This window comes from Eptatretus burgeri, chromosome 18, assembly GCF_056783735.1.
Source record: "Eptatretus burgeri isolate ZD-2024b chromosome 18, Ebu_testis_v1, whole genome shotgun sequence".
NCBI classification, from domain to species: Eukaryota; Metazoa; Chordata; class Myxini; order Myxiniformes; family Myxinidae; genus Eptatretus; species Eptatretus burgeri.
This window is the reverse complement of record NC_140978.1, coordinates 47,874,050-47,887,258: the sequence shown is the minus strand read 5'-3', so window position 1 is coordinate 47,887,258 and position 13,209 is coordinate 47,874,050. Positions and strand designations below refer to the sequence as shown.

Sequence of the window (13,209 nt, the reverse complement as noted above, 5' to 3'; positions counted from 1 at the left end):
GTCAGCCGAACCACTGCATGCGCACTAGGGTGTTTCATATTGCAACTTTTTTGCGCTAGTCAAGTTGGCTACCCGTCGTAGCTTTCCAGTATGGATAAAAACCCCACTCACCGATTTTTAGAATTTTCCTCCCAATAATGGCCGCCGGCGGCTATTTTTTCCAAAATGGCGGCCTTTTTCGCGTTTTGACACAGAAATCGACTCCGACACCTGCTAAAATAAGTTAATGTTACTTGATATGTGTATGTTTGTAGATGATTATGATTGCTATGTCTGCTTGCAGTCGGGGACTAGACACTAGGCATCCAATATGGCAGAAAAATCCAAAATGGCGTCCAAGATGGCCGATTTTTGGCCACTGGAAAGTTCCCTCCGATGTGGGTTCTAATATGCCTAGTTATAGCTTTTTGGGTGTGCTGAATTCGTTTTTATGCTCTAAAATGCAGTATATCCGTCACAGAGATGTCTGCGGGGGTCATGCTCTCGCGTTAAGAAGTAGTTCTTGCAAGTCCGAAGAAGAATTTTGAATATTCTCGCCGTCATTGATATCAGAAAATAACAATTAAATATTCGAAGGTCAAACATGTATTTATTTAACATGTACCGTATATACAGGAATTACTCGTATTCTAATTTTTCTTGCTGATCTTGATGAAACTTAGTATGTGGGTAGAGGTCGATGAGTGTTGCACAACGATATAACTTTTGTCCGGGTTCAAGGTCAGGGTCAAGGTCACGAGGTCACGTAAGTTATAAAAATCGCCATTTTCAAAACCTATCTAGTCTGCCATTCTACAAGATATTCGGCACCTGTTTATTGATTATGATAGTAAAAATTATTATCTTGTATCTAACCTGACAGATTTTGAATTTCCGTCCCGTTTGGCCGCCACGTAACCTGGAAGATGGTCAAAAACACCTCCCGGTACAAAGAAAACTTTTAAAAATTGATCTTGATGAAATTTGGTATGTGGGTAGAGGTCGATGAGTGATACCCAACGACATATTTTTTTCCCCGGATTCGAGGTCAGGCAGGGTCAAGGTCACGAGGTCACGAAAGTTGTGAAAATCGCCATTTTCAAAACCTATCTAGTTTTGAAAATTTCCTTCTCTAGGTTTTCGAGTCTGTTCTTATCAAAACTCTCATCTATCGGAAAACTATTTGCACTGGCCTTTTTCGAATTACACCATTTGTTCAGATCCCATACTGATGCTGGTATTTATTTATCAAACATATATCGTTTACATGTCCCCCGTTCTGGTGTCTCACAGGGCCATCAACAAACCCTTCGCTGTCCCCACTTGTTGATGCCTGTCCAAACTGTCAATTGTCCCAACAACCTACTTTACATATACTCAACCAGGCACAGATCGTGCACACTTCCGGACGTTCCTCGTTCTGCACACCAAGCTTCGTGTAGATTTACAAATTCATTATAATTCTCCCACCCTTGTCAGCAAAACACAACGGCATATATGTCTGACACACACATACCCACACGCACTGAAATGTTGTACACAAACTATTTCAGATACTTTCAGAACATTGACCCAATATCACCATTAAACACCTCACGTTAAATCACTTTGGTTCCATGTGCGATGGCTTCTTTTCTATGCTATCCCGGTGGAATCTCTGTTTTTTGGTCCACTCTGCCCACAACCTCACTTCTTTTGAAGTACACGACCCAAAGGTCTCATTCATATTGTTGTGGTTGACGAAATTCGCAAACCACCATTCAGGTCCCATAGGTGAGATATCTCTGTAAGTATATGTGTAGTTAGCCCAAACCCGTTGTTTAGAGGGAATAAATGTCATTCATTCGGGCTGCGACCCTTTTAGATAGCCGTTTTTCTTTTACTATCTTTATTTTGGACCAACCGCCATTACTACCACCACAACCACCACCAACCACGTCTCAACAGCCATCACACAACAACCACCAACCGCAACGCCGCTTCACAACAACAACAACAACGCCAACAGCCACGACCTTTACCGTCACATCTCGCCCTCGCAACCATCGCATCACCGCCATTCCCGCGCCGCTTGTGGGCACCGATACTGGACTCGTACAGGGCGCGCACCGAGCAGCGGGTGCAAAAACACCAGCCTTTCCGAGAAATCGGATCAAGAATGATTCACGCCCACTTCTGTTCCGTCCTATCAGCGAGCGTGGGGCGATTTGGCCCCGCCTCCAGGTGCGTCGGAGTATAATCGCTATATGCAGATTCGCGGATCAAGAATGATTCACGCCCACTTTTCCTCTGTCCAATGGGGAGCGTGGCTCCGCCCCCGAGCGATTCCTGATCCAAAAATCTGCATATGATTTCTCCTGTCGGACTATAAAGCACCGAGCACGGAGCGAATCGGGACAGTTGGGAAGAGTTAGCAGTTGGACGGAGTTGAGGAGAGGGAAGAGTTGGAGTGTTGTGGTGGCGGTGAAGGCAGTTGTCAAGAGTGAGAGAGTTGAGCAGTTGGAGGCAGTTGGGATGAGTTGAAGAGTTGAGAAGAGGAAGGAGTTGGAGAGTTGTGGCGGCGGCGAAAGCAGTCGAGAGAGTGTCTGTCGGGGTCCGGAGAGGCTGGAGAAGCCAAGAATCTTTGTGGAGGTCGGCGCTCGTGTCAGAGTCGGGGAGCTGCGGAGAGGGGAGGCCGGTAACGCGATCGAGGTCGCAGTGGAGTCGCTCGTCGCGGGACCCAAGCCATCCAGATATCCTCATTCCCCCGAGCATCAACAACCCCCTCCTGTTTCCCCCCGCGCTGAGATAGTGTGAGAAGGGGGCCCCGTTCCCACCCCATTCCAGGCAGTGCCAGCGAGGCCCGTGGAGTCGGGGCGCCGCAGCCATTTTGCGGCTCATCACCAGACGGGTAGGCTCAACGCGGTCTCGGGCCCCAGGCCCGTCTGCCCCCTTGTAGTTGAGGGTGGTCCCTTTTTCTTTTGCTTTGAGTATATGTGTTGTCGGCGCCGTCTGTGAAGTAAAACTGTATAAGTGTTGCCGTGTGCTCGGTAGTCGGTAGTAGATCTGCATTGTGTCTCTTTTGTTACATTTGCTTTTTGTGCAGAATTGTCGTGTCACTTTTACATTTGCTTTTGGTGCATAATTGTATATGTGTGCTTTCCGTTTGCCGCGGAATAAATGTGCTTTATGTTGAACTGTTTTTCCCGTTTCGCTTCGTCTTTTCTTTTATTGAATCTCCATCTTACTTCACGTAAAGGGTTGGTCGTGGGCTAAATACGCCCGATAATTAATCGAACCGTCGAGGTTGACGATAACACCGCTCGGTTATCCCGATAGTACGGAACGGGTCGCTTAAAGTGGCCCGTGTCCGAAGTCGACCTGCGGCGAGGTGCGATCGCCCGGTCTACCCTCCGTGTGGGTACTTAGGTAGGTCGAATTTGGCGAGCAACCCTATCCCACGCGGGGGGCCGATTGGCACGATCGTGGTGAGGCCGAAAGGCCCACCCGTGACTAGTTCCCGGCGTTAGTCCGAGAGGGTCACGACGGGATTGTCCGTCCGGTGGGCGACGTGCCGCGATTCGAGTTACGTGGCCGCTCGCACGCCGGCGGGCGCGAATCCGCAACAATATATTCGGCGTTTGACCCGCTGGCGAGAGCAGCCACCCTGCGGCTTTCGAAGATGACTTCCCATGACGTTATTTCCAGTCGCTTTGAGTACTCATCAGTCCTCAGAAATCAAACCTTTATTTTGACTCTTTTTATTCACAGTGACTTTCTCAAACCTGTTATTGCCCCCAGCTCTCGCAACCTAGGTGCACTACTCCACCCTTGTCACTTGCCCTGCGGCAATACCTCCACATCTCCGCCAACCCGTGACTCGGTGACATATTTCCTGCACATTGCCCTGCCGTTTCCCAAACTGGCAATTAAGCAACTCTCTGTGCAATGCCTCCCGCCAACCCCTGTGACTTGGCACATTGATCCAAACCCGACAAGTTGTTACCCGATTAAAGGAACCATACATCCCCTTACCTCTTCTGGAATAATGCCGGGCCTCCCTGACACCACTCCCAAATCCTTTTATTTCCCTCAATAAACAGCCATATATATTCTTACCTTTTAAATTTCGGTTCGAGCTTGCACAACGCCCACAGAGAGAAGCAGGGCAGGCTATCCGGCCAGAGCAATTCACCCTCTAAAAGAGATATATGAGGTCTCTTACCTTTCGTCCCTATTCCCCTTGGCACCAGGTGGTTGCAGTTTGCTGGGTAGAGCCCCCACCCCCTTCCTCTCCTGAGACAGGCAATCCCATCTTCATCACCAAATTCTGTCGTGGATATTTTGAACACCTTGAAACAGAAAGGACTTTATATTTCAATTGAGGCTGTTTATTCAGTAATAAAAGGTGACACACATGCACGTGGGAAGATAGCCTGTTGCAAATCCCAGGCAGTCTCTCCCCTTATATGGGTTACATCGAGCATATATGTAATCTTACCAAGGCGTGGTTATTATTTTAAAGGCACTAGCAAACAGGGAGTTCTTTGAGAAAGCACAGATGGGTCTTGTAAAATTAAAATCACAAACACAACGTGAAAAACGGTTCCTTATCGGAGTTTTACTCCAGGTGGTCCGGACAAGGGAGTGAGGAATGTGATTTTTTTTTTGGTCATGCCATCTGTGGGCCAATGGAGCACAGATAAGGTTTCCAAGGTGTTACTACTCCAGAGAAATGTGCGCAATGCGTACAAACCTCCCTATCAGCTTTTCCCAGTTCATATTTATTAAATTCTTTCTAAAGCATGAGCAAAGGGTAATTATCATTTTATCTCATAAATTCAATTAAAATCATTTTAACATGGGGGGGGCGATATTGTAATCTCCTCTGTCTGTCCATCACGCTATCTCATCCTAAACAGTTGTGCATAAATTTACCAATCTTCATAGTTTCGATTATCATATGGCAAGAAGTTGCGAGAGCAGCTGTATTTTTGGCCCCTGCCCCCAGGGTCCCTGGGTTGGGATCAAATGTTAGGGGTGGGATCAACACAGTAAAACACGGACAAATGTGTCCAAGAGCCGCGTCCTAAAGGTTTTGTCTTCACCAGAAGAAGAACAAGAAGAAGAAGAAGAACAAAGCGGAGCTCTCTTCGAGCCAGCGTTCGCAACGCGACGCGGCTAATAATACCAAAAAAATGCAATTACGGGCACATTTTAAACGTGTTTCAAAAAAGGAAACTTTGTACATGCAATCAACATTGGGGGACGCATGGAATATGTAACTTAAAAAAAAAAATTTTGGGGGGGGGGGTAGTTTAACCCCTGATTCATGCCCTGAGGGAGGGGGCAGGGGTTCAGGTCACAGCGGTCAAAACAAGGTTATTTTTAAAATCTAATATTTGATATTGGGTCATTCTTGGACACCAGGGAACTTTTTGCCATCTTTCAACTTTGCTTGAGGTGGGAAACATGGGGATTTGCGATGACCCGCCATCGACTTTGGTCTTGTTGTTCTTGCTGCTGCTGTTAAATCCACAATTCCCCTGGGTTTCTTGACCAGTTCACATTTTCTATTGATGTAATTTTATCAGTCGTAAAGTCAACCACCACAATTGCCACATTTGGTTCCCAAACTTATTTTAATCATGGAGTATGGTAGTAGTCGATGGTAGAGTATGGCATGAGGAAAAATGGCCACCCCATCAAATGTGTGCAAAATGATATGCTGAAAAGCTGCTATAGAGTAAATACGCTTTTAACAGCCATACTTTTTTTTATTCTTGAACGTTGTCATAACTAATTAGAATGGTATTCGATAGAGTGCATACCTTCGCCGGCCTGAAGTTTGTTTTGTATCCCACTAATGGGGTGCTTCTGCATCCGGACTTTAACCAAAATCAAATTGGCTTGTTCTTGTCACCTACCCTACTCATCCACCAACTTTTGTCATAATCCATCCATGATGTTTTGAAATATCGTGCCAAGTATCATTTTTGACTCCATTTCTCAATGGAGAAGAATTTTTTTTTTTTTGAGGTATCTGGATCTGGATCTTCACCGAAATGTAACCATTTGATCCTTGTCACTCACCCAAATTCTCCACCAAATTTCGTCCAAATCTGTCCATAACTTTTTGAGATATGCTGCTTGCAGACAGACAAAAAGACAGTATTGAAACCATAATCTCCATCCATTTTCGGTGGTTGAGGTAACAAGAATGAAGAAGATGCCAGAATACCTCGCTAAAGCACCAGATCGAAAGGTCACAAAATCGCCGAAAAGTTCATCCACTGAATTCTTGATTAATTTCATCCTGCCGAGCACAATAATGGCTGAAGCAATTACAATGATTTCAATGGTAGCAAGTGACATTCTCTTGGTTATTGTACCCGTAACATAAATTTTTTTTTAATCACATTTAATAAATAATACAAACACAATACACCACAACCTGTTGAATGTTATTTACCCATGAGCAGAGTGAGAAATTGGTTCCTGTAAAACTCACTCTTTCTCATAAATCTCTGTCTGCTGTAAAGTCCCTGTCATGGATTGCAAGACCGCGTAGGGACAGCAGTGTCAGCAGAGCAAATTTGTTGATTGAACAAGTAAAAAAAGACATAAAATGTCATAGCCTCCATTGTTTTTGTAATGTTGTTGTACAGAGTTACAGGGCTAGCCCATATTTATGTACAACTAAAATGGCCGCCAGTCTACCAGTCGGCCATCTTTAATCAGATCACAAGATAAAGTGAGGTGCATTTGTATGCCATCATGTACTGTGTTTGTGCCAAGTTTGAACAAAATTGGACATGCATGTCCGTGAAATGGTTGGGGACACATTCAAGTAACAAAATGGCCGCCAGTTGGTCATCTTGGATCTCATCTCGAAAAACAAATGACTTGCATATGTAAGCCATCATGCATTATCTGTGTGCCAAGTTTGAACAAGATCAGTAAATGCATGCCTGAGAAATGGTTGAGGACATGTTCGACACTGGGTTTTTGTTGTTTTTTTTTTACAACTAAAATGGCTGTCGGTCGGCCATCTTTGAATGCATTGCGAAACAAAATGATGTCCACATGTATACCATAATTTGTTGTTTTTGTGCCAAGTGCGAATAAAATTGGTCCATGCATGTCCGAGATATGGTTGCAGACACACACGCACACACGGACACAAAAATCGAGACCAAATCCATAAGCCCCCGTTTCGGACCTAGTCCAACAGGGGCTCATAAAGGCACTCATTAAATTGATTGAATAAAGGCAGTAATCTCACTCCTGTGGTCCAGATCATTTGTGAAATAAGCGACACGACAGATAGGAATGGAGATATCCCTTTATTACCCTCGCCAAAGGAGAGGGTATTGCATTTGGGTTTGTTTGTTTGTTTGTCTGTCTGTCTGTCTGTCTGTCTGTCTGTCTGTTTGTCCGCAAGAACTTTTGTGTTTTTCTCCACAACCGCTTGTCGGATTTAGACAAAATTTTCACCACTGTGTGACTACTCATGTAGAATGTTTTAATGATAAATATGACGCCATACGTCACGTGGTGTGTCAACCATGTTGGAAAAATGGAAAAACTTTGGACCTCTGTAACTCTAAAACCGCTCAAGGAAAAATTGAAACTTGGTACATAGCAAGTAGTCATGGGGAATGAGTGTGATTTTTTTTTCAATGATGTCATCGGTGCCTTCGTTATGACGTCATAATTGAAAATATAGAACGCTACATCCGATCAGAATGAAAATTTTTGAGGGTCATCGAGGGATAAAATGGTCAACAATTTTTTTTGATGATGTCATCAGTCACGTAAATCGGCAGCCATATTGTTTTTTTTTTTTGTTGTTTTTTTTTTAAACCTTCAAAAATCATCTCTGAAATGGCTGAACAGATCGAGGCGAAACTTTACACATGACCGCCTGTCCATGAGGAACAAAAGGCTCACACATATCACTTCCGAGGTCGCATGGTTTGGCAGCCATTTTGGATTTTCCCTAAAACAAAATTCTTCTGGACAGATATCGGGGAAACTTCACAAAAATGTTCCCCACGGCATGCGTGTACAAGGTTAAGGAATAATTGATGTCACATGGTTTGCTAGCTGTAGTGGATTTAAGAAAAATATTAAATAATGTTTTCTCTGGGATCGCTTAATCAATCAATGTGAAACTTCACAATTGTAATCCAGTCGTGATGGGGAATAAATGTTTTAAATTTCAACTTGATCGGATACATTGTCTTGCAGCCAGAATTATTTAATTTTTTGATGTTTTTTTTTTCTTTTTTTGATAAGGCTCATTTGGCTGTGCCTGGGTGGGTTTGAGGGTACAGGGGTAGCAGCTGAAATGTAAATCCTCTCCAGGTTCCTCCTGATGACCATCTTTTCTTTTTGCTTGTTGGGTTCCTTCTGATTACTCCAATGCAGGACTGTACCTGTTTAGTCTTCTATTTGATCTGAATTGAATTTATTTTAATCCCATTCTGAATTCAATTGAATAATTATTTTTTAAAAGGCATGTGTCAGGGTGACGTGTCAGATCAAAGCGGGACGTTTTGGTACCCGGTCATCACTACCAGCAGTTATGAAGGGGCAGTTCTAATTATGTCTCATTAAATATGTAACACAACAGTACACAAACGCCACACCAAATGCACCACACAAAACTACACAAACACCACAAATACAACATTACACCACACAAAACAAGTCCTGTTGAGGGTCTGCAATCTGATTGCTCTTTTCCTTGTTAGGTATTGTACATATAGGTAGGAGGTAAATTGAAGAAATTAATATTGAGGAAAAGAAGAGAATGTAGGATGGTAGGAGAAGGAAAGGAGTTGAGTGGAGTTTTGGAGAGAAGGGAAGGAAGAGTTGGAGGTACAGGAGTCGGGGAAAAGAATAGAATAGAAGAGAAGGAGCAGAGATAGGAGAGAGGGTGAAGAAAAATTATGCCATGTTGGTGTACAAAGTTAATGCATGACTTCGAAAGTGAATGGCAACAGGGTATCAGAATGTCGTAGTGGAGTCTAAATGGATGGGAATATTGGATGGAATATTGAGGGAATTGGGGAAGGCACTTGTATGAGATATATTGCTGAGGGGGTAGGTTGGAGGGTTGCTAATGTAAATGCCCCTCAAAATAATAGACTGGATGATGACGACATTGGCATGCAGGATCGGGGAAAATAGTGTTGATGAAGAGAGAGAAGAAAAATATAAATTAAAAAAACATGTCGGTATGGAATTCCCCCAGAAGAACCAAACAAGGTTGGAATGGCACCACAATCCTTTTGAGGATTGAGAATCCACAATTGCCATCATGACATCTTTGTCACAACTCATCCATAACTTTTTGAGATGTGCTATATGTAGTTTTGGCCCCATCTCTCAATTATGAAGAATCACATTAATAATGTCTACATTTGCAGAAGATATGATGGAAATCTCTTCAATCTTGCTCGTCTGATTGCCAGGATTAGGATAAGAACACTCCTCATCCGTGAGCTATTATTTGCTGTTGATGCCACCCTTGTTTCCCATTTGGCCATCGGGTTGCAGGCAATCTTTGATGCTTTCTCCAAAGTATGTGACAAGTTTGGTGTCACGATGATCAAAAAGAAAGCGGTGAAAATGTCTCAGTGCAACAGTGACTGAATCCCACTGAAACTACATGTTCGAGAGCTGCAAGAGGTTGAACAGTTTATTTACCTTGGCTCTTTCCAAACAAAGTCCACTCAGGCAGGTGAAGAGATTTCAGTGCATTTTGCCAAAGCTGCTACAGCATTTGGCAGCTTGAGAAAGAGAGCATGGAATAACAATTGCTTTATGACCAACACAAGGCCACACATTTATATACCAAGAATGTGTTTTCAGTGTACTTGTCCATGCTGTGGAAACGTGGATTTTATTTGCCAAGCAGGAGCACAGGCTGAACTGTTTCCATCTCCGGTACTTGCAGAAGATCTTAGGGGCTTCACTGGCAAGACAACATTCCTGACACAGAGGTTTTGACCATGGCTAATTATCAGTTAGTACCATGGTAACTGAAGCGGTGTAGATTGTGGTGGCTTGGGCATATGGTCCTTATGGATGACGAGCGTCTGCTCAAATTGATCCTTTATGGAGTTCCATTTCTGCAAAATTGGAAGGCCAATGCTTTGCTTCAAATATCTGTGTAAACAGGACTTGAAGGCCTGTAAACCTGTTAGAAAAATCATGGGAAGTTGCAGCGTTGGACAGAAGGGAGTGGATGAAGAGCGTAAATGATGGAGTTCAATCCTTTGAGATGTGGTGAGTTGAAAAGGCAAAGCAAAAGAGAGAAAGGAGAAAAACAACACTTTGAACAGGTTCTCGTTCCAGCTTTGAATGCTACAACTGTAGTAAGCAATGAACATAACGTATTGGCCTCTTTTTCACATTTGAGGACACACTAAACATGAGACTAAAAACAGTCATGATTTTCTGCCAATGATGATGCATTGTGGATAGGAGGTGAGGCGCTACAATGAGAAATGAAATGGGAGAAAAGGTTTGGTGGAGACACATATTTGGTAAAGCTAAAAGTAAGGGGGATGAGATGAGGGGGCAAAATTTCTGCTGATTCTGCATAACTTCTGATGGAAGACCAAGCTGACTGAGGAAAGAAGAGTAGTAGGCCTATACTGACAGTCAGGTGGCTGTCAAACAGGAAAACACAAAAGAAATGGAATGAATGATCAGGAAAAGAGGAGAGAGAGAGAGAGAGATAGAGAGAGAGATAGAGATAGAGATAGATAGAGAGAGAGATAGATAGAGAGAGAGATAGAGAGAGAGATAGAGAGAGATAGAGATAGAGATATATATAGAGATAGAGATATATATAGAGATAGAGATATATATATATATATATATATATATATATATATATATATATATATATATATATATATATATATATATATATATATATATATATATATATATATATATATATATATATATATATATAGTAACCTGCAAGTAAATGGTGGGGAGGGAAAGGTTTAGAAAGAGTGATTCATGTGGGTCGAAAAGATTGTGGGTCATTGTGGAAGATGACATGCACGGTGATGAACTGTTGTTCTGAGTTGAAGCTTTGGAGGGAAGAGTGATATTGAAGCGATTCAGGAAGAAGTGCAAGTGTGTCGTAAGTTTGGATTTTGGAAGATTAATGAGGGGGTTAATGTTATTGGAAGAATGAATACGGCTTTGAGGATCTTGGGAAGGGTGAAGAGCTGAAAGAGTAGGAGCAAAACCAGAAAAGAGGTGGTAGAAAACTGGTAAAAAAAAAAAAAAACCTGTTTGTGATCCCAGAGTAGCAGGCCTTGTACTTCTGCTATTCAGCAGGTCTAAGTTATGTTGAGAGCTTTCAATTTCATAGCATCAAGGAGTGAAAGGATTAAAGCAGGAATACCAGAGAAAAGTCTTGTATGCTGTGCAAAGTTGATTTGCCAAGGAAGGAACGATGGTGATAGAGGATACATGTTCTGTGGCTGGCTTTGGAGGCTATATTTTTGATCAAGGGTCTGCCGAGCTTGTAGCTGGCAAAGTATGATAGGTTGTGGGGCAGACATGGTTGATGGTGATGCACTGAACTTAGTGTATGATCATTAATTAGGTGGTGACTTTGTTTGATGTTCTTTTGAGAGAAACAAGGCAATAACTAGATTGAATCCTCCCCTGTTCCCCTATGTGGACCTCTATCATTGGAGGTGTCTGCTCCAACATGACAGAACTCTCAATTCAGGCTGCTGCCTATAAATAAAACCAGACATAATCTGTTCTGAAACAGAATCCTTTCTCCCACGTCCCTGACTCCTTCATGTATCTCCCTGGCTGTCTCCTCCAGTTTGACCGACCTGAACCCCATCTTAGCGACTGAGTCACACTGTACATTAAACTCCATTTTTAACTCTCTGTGTACTGTTCTTACACTTCCTAAACCTCAAGAGTACCTCTGGCTGCAATTTGTTCTCCACTTCCACATGATGTTTGCCTGTGTTGTACCTTCCTCCAAACAGACAACTCCATCTCCATCTCCTTCTCTCAGACAACATGGACCAACTTTTAACCACTCATCCCAACTCTCTTTTTTTATTTTTTATTTTATTTTATTTTGTATACATTGCCGAGGCTCATATGAGAGCTAACACACAATGTACAACAAGAGGGCAGGAGACAAGAGGGGTGGGAGAGGGAAGGACAAAACAGTGGTGAACACAGACATTACGAGATCTGTGGAAGGGAGAGGGATGGGACGGGGCACACGGGGTATACAAGATGGACATTACAGGGGCTTTCGGGACCTTACACGACAGGGAACTTTTGGGAAGGAAGGCAGGGAACTTGAAGGAGGTGGGTTTGGGGTGGATAAACGGAGATAGAAAAGATCATGGTTTTTAATGGGGGAAGACGAGATGGTGTCGAATAGCTGTTTTGAAGACCTGGAGGGAATAATGGGATTGAAGAGAGTGTGGGAGTTTATTCCAAAGGTGGGGAAAAAGAGGAATGAAAGAGTGAAGGTGAGCAGTGATTCGTGATTTTGGTAGTTTTACCAGAAGGGGGTTGCTGGGGGGTGGGGGGGACATATCAAAGACAGAGCAGGGGGGGTGAGACCGGAGAGGAGATTATGGAAGACAGAAAGACCACCGACCTGCTTGCGGTGAGAGAGTAAAAGATCCAAAGACTCAGCCTCATCGCAGGAGATACCAATGATCCTAAATGCCTTGGGTTCCACAGCGTGAAGCCGAGAAAGGTAAGAGGCAGGAGCACGAGCCCAGAGGGGCGAGCAGTTCTCCATTAGGCTGCGGACGAAAGCTTTGTATGTTGTCAGGAGCTCAGGTGGGCTGAGGAAGGATGATAACTAGATTGAATCCTCCCCTGTTCCCCCTGTGTGGACCTCAATCATCAGAGGCCTTTGCTCCAACCTGAGTCTTCCTCATATATGATTTAAATTGTCATCTTGCAACCTGGCTGAGTGTTGTTACTTCTCTCACCAGCCATGGCACATCAGCAAAAGACATGTCTCCTTGGGACTGAATCGTTCTGTAAACTTTCCCACCTGGATTTATCCCAATGGCCAATCCCACCTTCTATATTTGGTTATGACCAACTTCCACACCTGCTTCTGCTTCTTCTCTGCTCCAATTGGTTCATCTGATCATTGTGAGAAAAACCATGTTCTCACCAAATTTAGTGTCCCACCCACCACGTCACGTGACCTTT

The 13,209-nt window shown here is 43.4% G+C and overlaps 1 protein-coding gene across 5 annotated transcripts in view; it reads left to right on the top strand.

Moving 5' to 3' along the window:
- The window catches only part of PLRG1 (pleiotropic regulator 1), a 204,895-nt gene that overhangs the window by 41,739 nt on the left and 149,947 nt on the right, over positions 1-13,209 (top strand). The gene's annotated exons all lie outside the window — the stretch shown is intronic.